Source organism: Pipra filicauda, unplaced genomic scaffold (genome assembly GCF_003945595.2).
Source record: "Pipra filicauda isolate LSUMZ 115617 unplaced genomic scaffold, ASM394559v2 scaffold53_size3534045_pilon, whole genome shotgun sequence".
In the NCBI taxonomy this organism is placed as follows: domain Eukaryota; kingdom Metazoa; phylum Chordata; class Aves; order Passeriformes; family Pipridae; genus Pipra; species Pipra filicauda.
This window is the reverse complement of record NW_024104687.1, coordinates 2,547,038-2,554,820: the sequence shown is the minus strand read 5'-3', so window position 1 is coordinate 2,554,820 and position 7,783 is coordinate 2,547,038.

Here is a 7,783-nt window from a genome sequence, read left to right as displayed (position 1 = left end):
CCGGGAGAATCTTTGCCACACTTCCCAGCAAGCCAGCCTGTATTAGTAAATGATTCTGCCTGTAACATCCCCCTGCAAGCATGAAAAAATTGTAAAGGCGGTACCTGGTCCAGAGAGAAGAGTAGTGCTTAGCAGGAGCAGCCAGGTGAGACGCACCTGAAGGTCCATCCTGGCTGTGGTGGTCTGGTCTAACCCGGCACAGCCTCCGAATTTATACTGAATGGGCTCTGGTCTGCATCAAAGGTGTGTGTTGTGCAACTTGATCTCTCCTCCTGACCTTCCAGATCGATGCCAAGGAAGCGATTTACTGGGTATTTTCGTTTCACAGGGTACACCCAGACACCCGGATGAGGGGATCCACATCATGGAGCTGTTCCAGACTGGCTGTGGAGACCTTCCCAAACACTCCCTGGGCACCTCTGTGGCCCTGTGTTGATCATGTGGTTGTTCCAGGAAGCTGTGATTTACTTTTGGAGGTTAGGCTGTTTGGTAAGGACTCTCATGCTACCCATTAAGACAGTTTCGAGTTTACAACCATACTAAACCAGATTAAATTGGTGAAAGAATTGTGCCAAAGGATTAGCACCCTAAAAATGTCAGGAAAGTCTCAAACAAATTCTCTTTGTCTGCCACAAATCACCCCTGTAAGAAGCAGTTTCTATGTCGTTTTCTTACTTTTCTGACTCCTCTTTAACCCGGGAGTGGATCCCTTCAGTGTGGTTCAGATCTGCACTTTTCTCCTTGCCACTTGCAGCCCCCAGACCAATAAAATAGGTGTAAGACATACTGGCTGAGGTAAGGTTGGGTGAGAAGAACTACAGCAACCAAAGAAAATGGAACAAGACAGGGCTAGAAGGTGCTATGAACACATTTTTCACTAGTGACAGGGTTTTATGCTGCTGTCAAGGGATATATGATCAAAAGATATGAGGCAAAAGATACTGTAATGTCATTATAAATACAAATGAATAAAGGACTAGGAGAATGCATGAAATAAAGCCATCATGGAGAGGAAATACACACAGTAGGTCACCTGGATATACTTTGCCAGCTGTTTTCGTGGCATCTTTTCAGATTAGGTGACTTGCATGGAAAAAGGGAATCCTATCCAGGAAGGCCATCCAACTTAGGTGGATAAGACTGTCCTCTATCAAAGCCCTGGATGCAGTAGGATCCCTCCAGCCACACAGTCTTCTCCCTGGCATGAAGTGGTGGTGTCAGCACCACCATGGCCTCTGATACCCCAGAGGATGCCTCCAGCTCTGCCTCACTCTGTACTGTCAGGGAGGAGATGAGTCTCATCTAGAGTAAAAAAACAAAGCTAAATTTTCTCATCTGAATCAAAAGTGAACATCAATTCTTTCTTTCCACGAATGCTTTTCTTAAACTCCCACTTCTCTGCATGTATATTGCTTGAATTCAGCATAATTTCCTGAAGTGACTCAGTGGGTTTATGGTAGATCTTTATCAACATATTTCTCTCCATGTAGCTCTAAGCTGGGCTGGAACATTATGGTGGGTAGTAATTTCCTTTGAATAATATTCTCCCTAGGAAGGACAGATTCCTGTGGAAAGAGCTGTGTCTGTCTACTGACTCAGCCAAACAGTTTGCTCAGCAGTAAAGTTACTTGCCCAAGAAATCCCAAGCAGCAGGAGCATGGATGTTAATGGAAAGTGGGGAAGTAATTCACATTATCTAGTTGTAGGCAGGCAATCTATTCATAGACTAAGCCCTTAATCAGTGGCATTTCAGTGCAGCTCTATTTGAAGCCTCGATACAGGAAGAGAAGGAATGGGGAATATGACTGAATGCAAGTATCTTGAATAAGAAGAAGCATCAATACTTGCTTTTTCAGCATTCCTCAGTCTCTTTTATGAAACAGGTCCAAAAGCAGTCATTGGTCCCAGCAAACATGCAGAGGGCTGAGGGTTCTACCACGCAGCTCTTGCCTAACGAGGCTGGATCTCACCTCAGGCTGTTTTACAGCCTATTAAGCAGTGATGGTGGTGGGTACTAGAGGGGGCAGAAGGTCTGCACAGCAAACCTGTGGTGACAGGTGTCACAGTATGACCAGCATCAAAAGCAGCACGGCCAGTGGAGGGAGGGGATTCTCTCTCTCTGTTCTGTTCTGGTGAGACCCCACCTACAGTGATGCCTCCTGCTCTGGGGCCCTCAACAGGACAATGTTGCTACCTGAGGAGGCCATGGAGATCCTCAGGGTGCTGGAGCTCCTCTGCTCTGGAGACAGACCGGGGGAGTTGGAGCTGATCAGCTTGGGGAACAGAAGGCTCCAGAGAGACCTTAGAGCCCCTTTCAGTGCCTAAAGGGGCTCCAAGAGAGCTGGAGAGGGACTTTGGACAAGGGCCTGGAGGGACAGGACAAGGGGAATGGCTTTAAACTGCCAGAGCGCAGGCTAGATGAGGAAGGAATTGTTCCCTGTGAGGGTGGTGAGGGCCTGGCACAGGTTGCCCAGAGAAGCTGTGGCTGGAAGTGTCCAAGGCCAGCTTGGACGGAGCTCTGAGAAACCTGGTGTAGTGGAAGGTGTCCCCACCCATGACAGGGGTTGGAATTACAGGATCTTTAAGAGCCCTTTCAACCCAAACCATTGTATAATTCTGTGATTAGAAAGGAAGGGGTAAGATTTCAGTCCAAAGGTAAGCAAGCAGACTAATCCTGTGTGGCAGAAACCAGCAGTGATGACAATAGGGCTGACCTTTGTGGTCTTGGAAGAGCAAAGCTGTTTCCCAGAACATCTTCTTAGAGAAATCTATCTTAATCTGCTCATAGAAAACAAGCAGCTGAATGCCATGAAATAGCTTCATGCTGGTGGTTGGGTGTTAATCTTTTCTTCATGGAGTGAAGTTTTGTTGCACTGGCAAAACTGCCCCTCTCTGCAAAGAGCTTTTTTTCAGCTCTTTCTGACCACATATGAATTTCAGTGTGTATTTTGTATTGTGAAATGCAGCATCTGAATACTGGGGAAAGAGCATGCATGAAGTGTGGGATATATGTGTGCACACACAGGTAGAGATACAACATTTGTACGTGGAACGTGTTCTCTATGGGACACCTTCTGTTAAAGGGACAAGTTCTCCACGAAGTCACCCTGCTCTGCAACTCCTCCAGCATTTGCAAAACAAAAGTGAGCTCACCGAAGGCATTTTTTTATGGAAAATTAGTGGTATAATTTCCACAAGGATCTGGGGCTTAAGGGACTAAAAGCAGAGGGAAAATTAGACTGTTTTGGAGGCTGCTGCCACCGGAGGGCAGCGAGGCACTGTCCTTGGGAAGTGTGCACGGGGCTGGGAAAGATGCTCCGACATCACAGTGCTTCTGGGGAGTCTGTAAAGAGACCTCCACTTCAGCAAATAACTTTAAAAGCAAGCAGAGAAAGATGCAAAAGAGACAGCTGGAAAGAGCAGGACTGTTGTTTCCATTCCTTACCTCTCTTGCCAAGGTTGGTGGATGTGTCTCTGCACAGGTGGAAAGGGGGAGAAACTCTGGCTCGTCTGAGACATCCACCTGTTTCATTTTCCCTTGCAGCTCCTCACTCATTATCCCTTACAGAGATTATAACCCACGACACCTGGTAGCTCTCATGTCTAACATTCGTGAGGAATTTTTCCCTGAAGTACTTCTGAAGGAATAAACTAGGGCTGACTGCCTTTCTTCTGTATGTGTATTTCTCATACAGATGCTCTGGTTTGGAGAAAGGGAGGGAGAGGCAGTTGTTCACAGCCTATTCTCATGCCAGTAGCAGAGCCATCAGCTTCTGATCTTATTTGTATTTCCTCTTCCTTGAAAGAAAGAAATCACTGATGTGTGTGAACTCACAACATGGGGCTCTTTTTTTTCCCCATGCCATAGTAATATACTTGTTATTTCTTTAGATATACTTTCTGCACTTTTGAGAAGATTTCTTAGACAGCAAATCCTGTTCTTTGCTGAACCCTTTGTGTTTCCTACAGTCAGGTGCTGGCCATGACCAGTGCCCTGCCACAAGGGAGATTTTCACAGAACCATACAGAAACAGCCCTGGCCCCAAAGCCAGGGGGGCTGAGGGACCAGTGTGCCAAAACATGGATCTCCACACAAGTGAGTTCAGTTGTAGAGAGTGAGAATTCCCTCTTGAGCTCCCTTTTCTCCAGGCAAATCCCCCTCTCAGCTCTCTGAGCTGCTCCTCATCAAACCTGTGCTCCAGACCCTTCCTCAGCTCTGCTCTCCTCCTCTGGACATGCTCCAGTCCTCAATGTCTTTCTTGTCATGAGAGACCCAAAGAGTGACCCCAGGATCTGAGGTGTGGCCTCAGCTCCACAGCACAGGGAGAGGGTCACTGCCCTGGTCCTGCTGCCACTCTGTTGCTGATCCAGGCCATGTTCTCTCTCTGCCAACCATTCCACTAAATCCAAGTCCAGTAAGTTCTGAAGTGAAAGGTATTTTTGCATGCTGAAGAATAATTGGAGAAAAAGGGAAATCCCAGGTGAAGTAAATCACATCTGTGATAACATAACCTGCAAACAGGTTCCCCATGTTTGGGGTTAATTTACTGCTAAAGTGGAAACCTTCCCTCTGAAGCCATCTTCTTTGGCCAAAACTGAGTATTGAGTGCTGGGTCCGGCTTTGCAGTCCCAGGGGAGAGTTGCCTTGGGATGAGGATCCACCATCTGGTCTCTGGAAGCCTCAGTGCACCCCTGTGAGGGAAAAACCTTTGTCAGAGGTACAGGCTATGCCAAAGTCAAGGGGATATTGGTGACCTTGGCTATACACATGGTAGGACAGGTCACTTCATCCTGCTGCCCAGCTAAGGCTTTGTGTCAACACACGTTGCTTACCTTGGCATGTGCTGCATTCTTGCAGCTTTTCCTGTTTTTCGCTTCCACGTGGACAATGGTCTTAATGGAAAGGTTTTCTCAGCTCTTAAGAGATCCCTTTGACCTCAGCAGGTACCATGGGCAGGGGTCACACAGAGTACCACCAAAATCCCCAACCAACAAATCCAAAGCCCAGTTGAAATTATGCACTGGAGAGGCATGGGAGAGGTTCAGTTCAAACACACACTCAGAGATTGGGATGCTATAGTTGATGGTATCCAATTACCTTAGAATTCTTACAGGAATAACAGCCCTGAGAAACCCAAACTGTGTTGGCCAAGCCACTTCCTCCACCAGTATCTCCTTTCTGCCCTCCCATGAGTGTTCCTGGCTCACCACCAGTAGCACATTCTGAGGATCCCGGGACAGACGACCTTTCCTGGGTGTGTAACTCCAGCTCCTGCTCCCAGTAACCACCTCTGAGCACATGAGGGAGAACACAAAGAGCCAATTGGGTCTTGACTCACTCCTGCCTTCCCTGTTCTTCCCTTGTGTCACACCCTGACAGCTCTGCTGGCTTTATTCCAACAAGCCTTGTCTCAGGCCGATTACAAGAGTCTCAATTTACACAATTTAGAATTTTATATCAAAAAAATAAGATCGTGCCAATGGTACCTGAGAAAAGCACATCATCATCTCCCCTCTGCCCACTGTTGACCATGTGTTGACCATCCTCCATGAGAGCATTTCCCACAGGGAACCAGGCATCATCTGGGAAAATGTTCCTTGATCCTGGAATGAAAAGTGCGTTTCCCAGTGCAGAGAAGGAGATGAGGCTTTATAGGTTGCCAAACCACTAAACTAAATTCTGGAATACTGTGAAGCTGATTTAGTATATCATGGGGGCTATTGGATTCTCTCCAGGCCTTTCCTCTCCAGGGAAGGTGGAGAGAGTAATTTCACCAGTGCCAGCAGACCTACAGGGTCACTGTGGGGCAATTTGAAATCCTTTGGTTTTGGTTTTTCCTGGGTCACTGTTTGACCCAAAGACCCCTGGCTTGGGCCAGGCAGATGTTCACAGTTACCTAAATCAGGTTTTCAAGGCCAGGCTGGATGAGGCTCTGAGCAACCTGGTTTGTGGAAGGTGTCCCTGCCCATGGCAGGGAGTTGGAACAAGATGAGCTTTAAGGTCCCTTCCAACCCAAACCATTCCATGATTCTCTGTTACTAAGATGGTGATTTATTCCCAGCTGAATACTGGTTGTGAAATTAGTAGCAGGGAAATAAATTACCTGTGTTAGACAAATGCTGGTGGGTGTTTATCTATTGATATATTTGCAATGAAGTATTTAAATTAGCGGAGGAAAATCAAGGTTCAACTCACTGAGGCAAAGGTGACCAAGAGATGAGGTTAATCAAGCCAAAGCAACACAGTGTGACCATGACTTACTTATAACTGAGTTTTCTTTTCTCCTTGCATTTTAATATCACTGAAGGGCCCTTGAGTTTCATTATGAAGTGGAAAGAGTCTCTTAGGGCTTTTTTGTGTTTGAGGTAATTCTAGCCAACAGATAAAATGCTGTTTAATGCCATGCCTTTTCTTTTTTTAAGACTTGGGACTTTTAGCAACCTGATCCAGAGAATAAATTTTTCACACACAAAAAATCCCATCCTTCCCATACTGTGGCAAACCAGATACACATTTCAGTTTCGTTTATTTATTCTCTCTAAAGTTTAAAAATCCGTGCTTAGCCTCATGAAAACAATGTAAATCAGTATTAGTGCTTTCATTCTGATCAAAATAAACTATATTTTAAGAAGGTTTCCAAATGCAGAAACTACCAAATAAACTGAAGATGTAAATCAAAAATAATTTAAAGGGGAAGTTTATGCTAAGGAAAATTTTTTCAAGATAGAAATGTCTGAATAAATATGAAATTGAAATTGCAAGTTATTTGAGGTCCCATAGAAGCTGAGAGAGGAGGAAATAGACAAAATATGCATCTCAGAAATTACAGTTTTTGTAAAATTAACTATATTTTTAGAACAAGTTCTTCATTGAGAGAGTGGTTGGGCACTGGAAGAGGCTCCCCAGGGCAATGGTCACAGCACCAAGCCTGACAGAGCTCAAGGAGCACCTGGACTATGCTCTTAGTCATAGGGTTTAGATGTAGGTTGTCCTGTGAGGAGCAGGGAGTTTGACTCAATCCTTGTTGTTCACTTCCAGCTCACAGTATTCTATGACTCTCTGGTAATACTTCACCTTTCTTTGCAAACCCTGTTTTGTTTCAGAAAATGCCCTACAAGTGCATGATTAAGCTCTTAACAGTGCATGTGTTCTGAAGGTGACAGAAATGATGGCACATGAAATGATGAGCTGTCTTTCCTTGCTAACAACTTGAAAAATCAACGGAGAACAGGACAGCTTTGCAACTTTTTACCAGCTGACAGGCATTAAAAAAGTTGCCAGGGTTAAATGTGGATAAGAACTAGAATGACCAGAAGATCACAACATATCCTTCTTCAGAGGGATCTAACACAGTCCTGGTTCCTTCTTGTTGATTCTTCTCCCTGGGCTGCAAAGGGGTTGTGACTCTAAACCTTTGGATTTGGTTTATCCTGATTATCTCACTCAAATAAACGATCTGTAGGCGTTCAATAGGAGCTTTGTCCAGGTGAGATATGTGGGATTAGGACCTTGAGTTCATGAAGAGTCTCCTGTGTGAAAGCTTGTTGGTTCTGTAAGGGCAGAATGTGCCTTGGGATTGCTTTTGGATGCTCCTCCCTAGCCCTGGTAGTGAGCAAACAGAATTGGTTAACAGAGATTACAGGTGGTTAAAAGAGTGTGATAGTAGTATAACAGTATTGGATGGACTCTGAGTGGCACTGGCTAAAATGCTCTAAAAGGTTTTGACTCTTGGTTGGATGGAAGTTTGCCACGTCAAATATTGATTAAAAAAAAAAAAAAGAG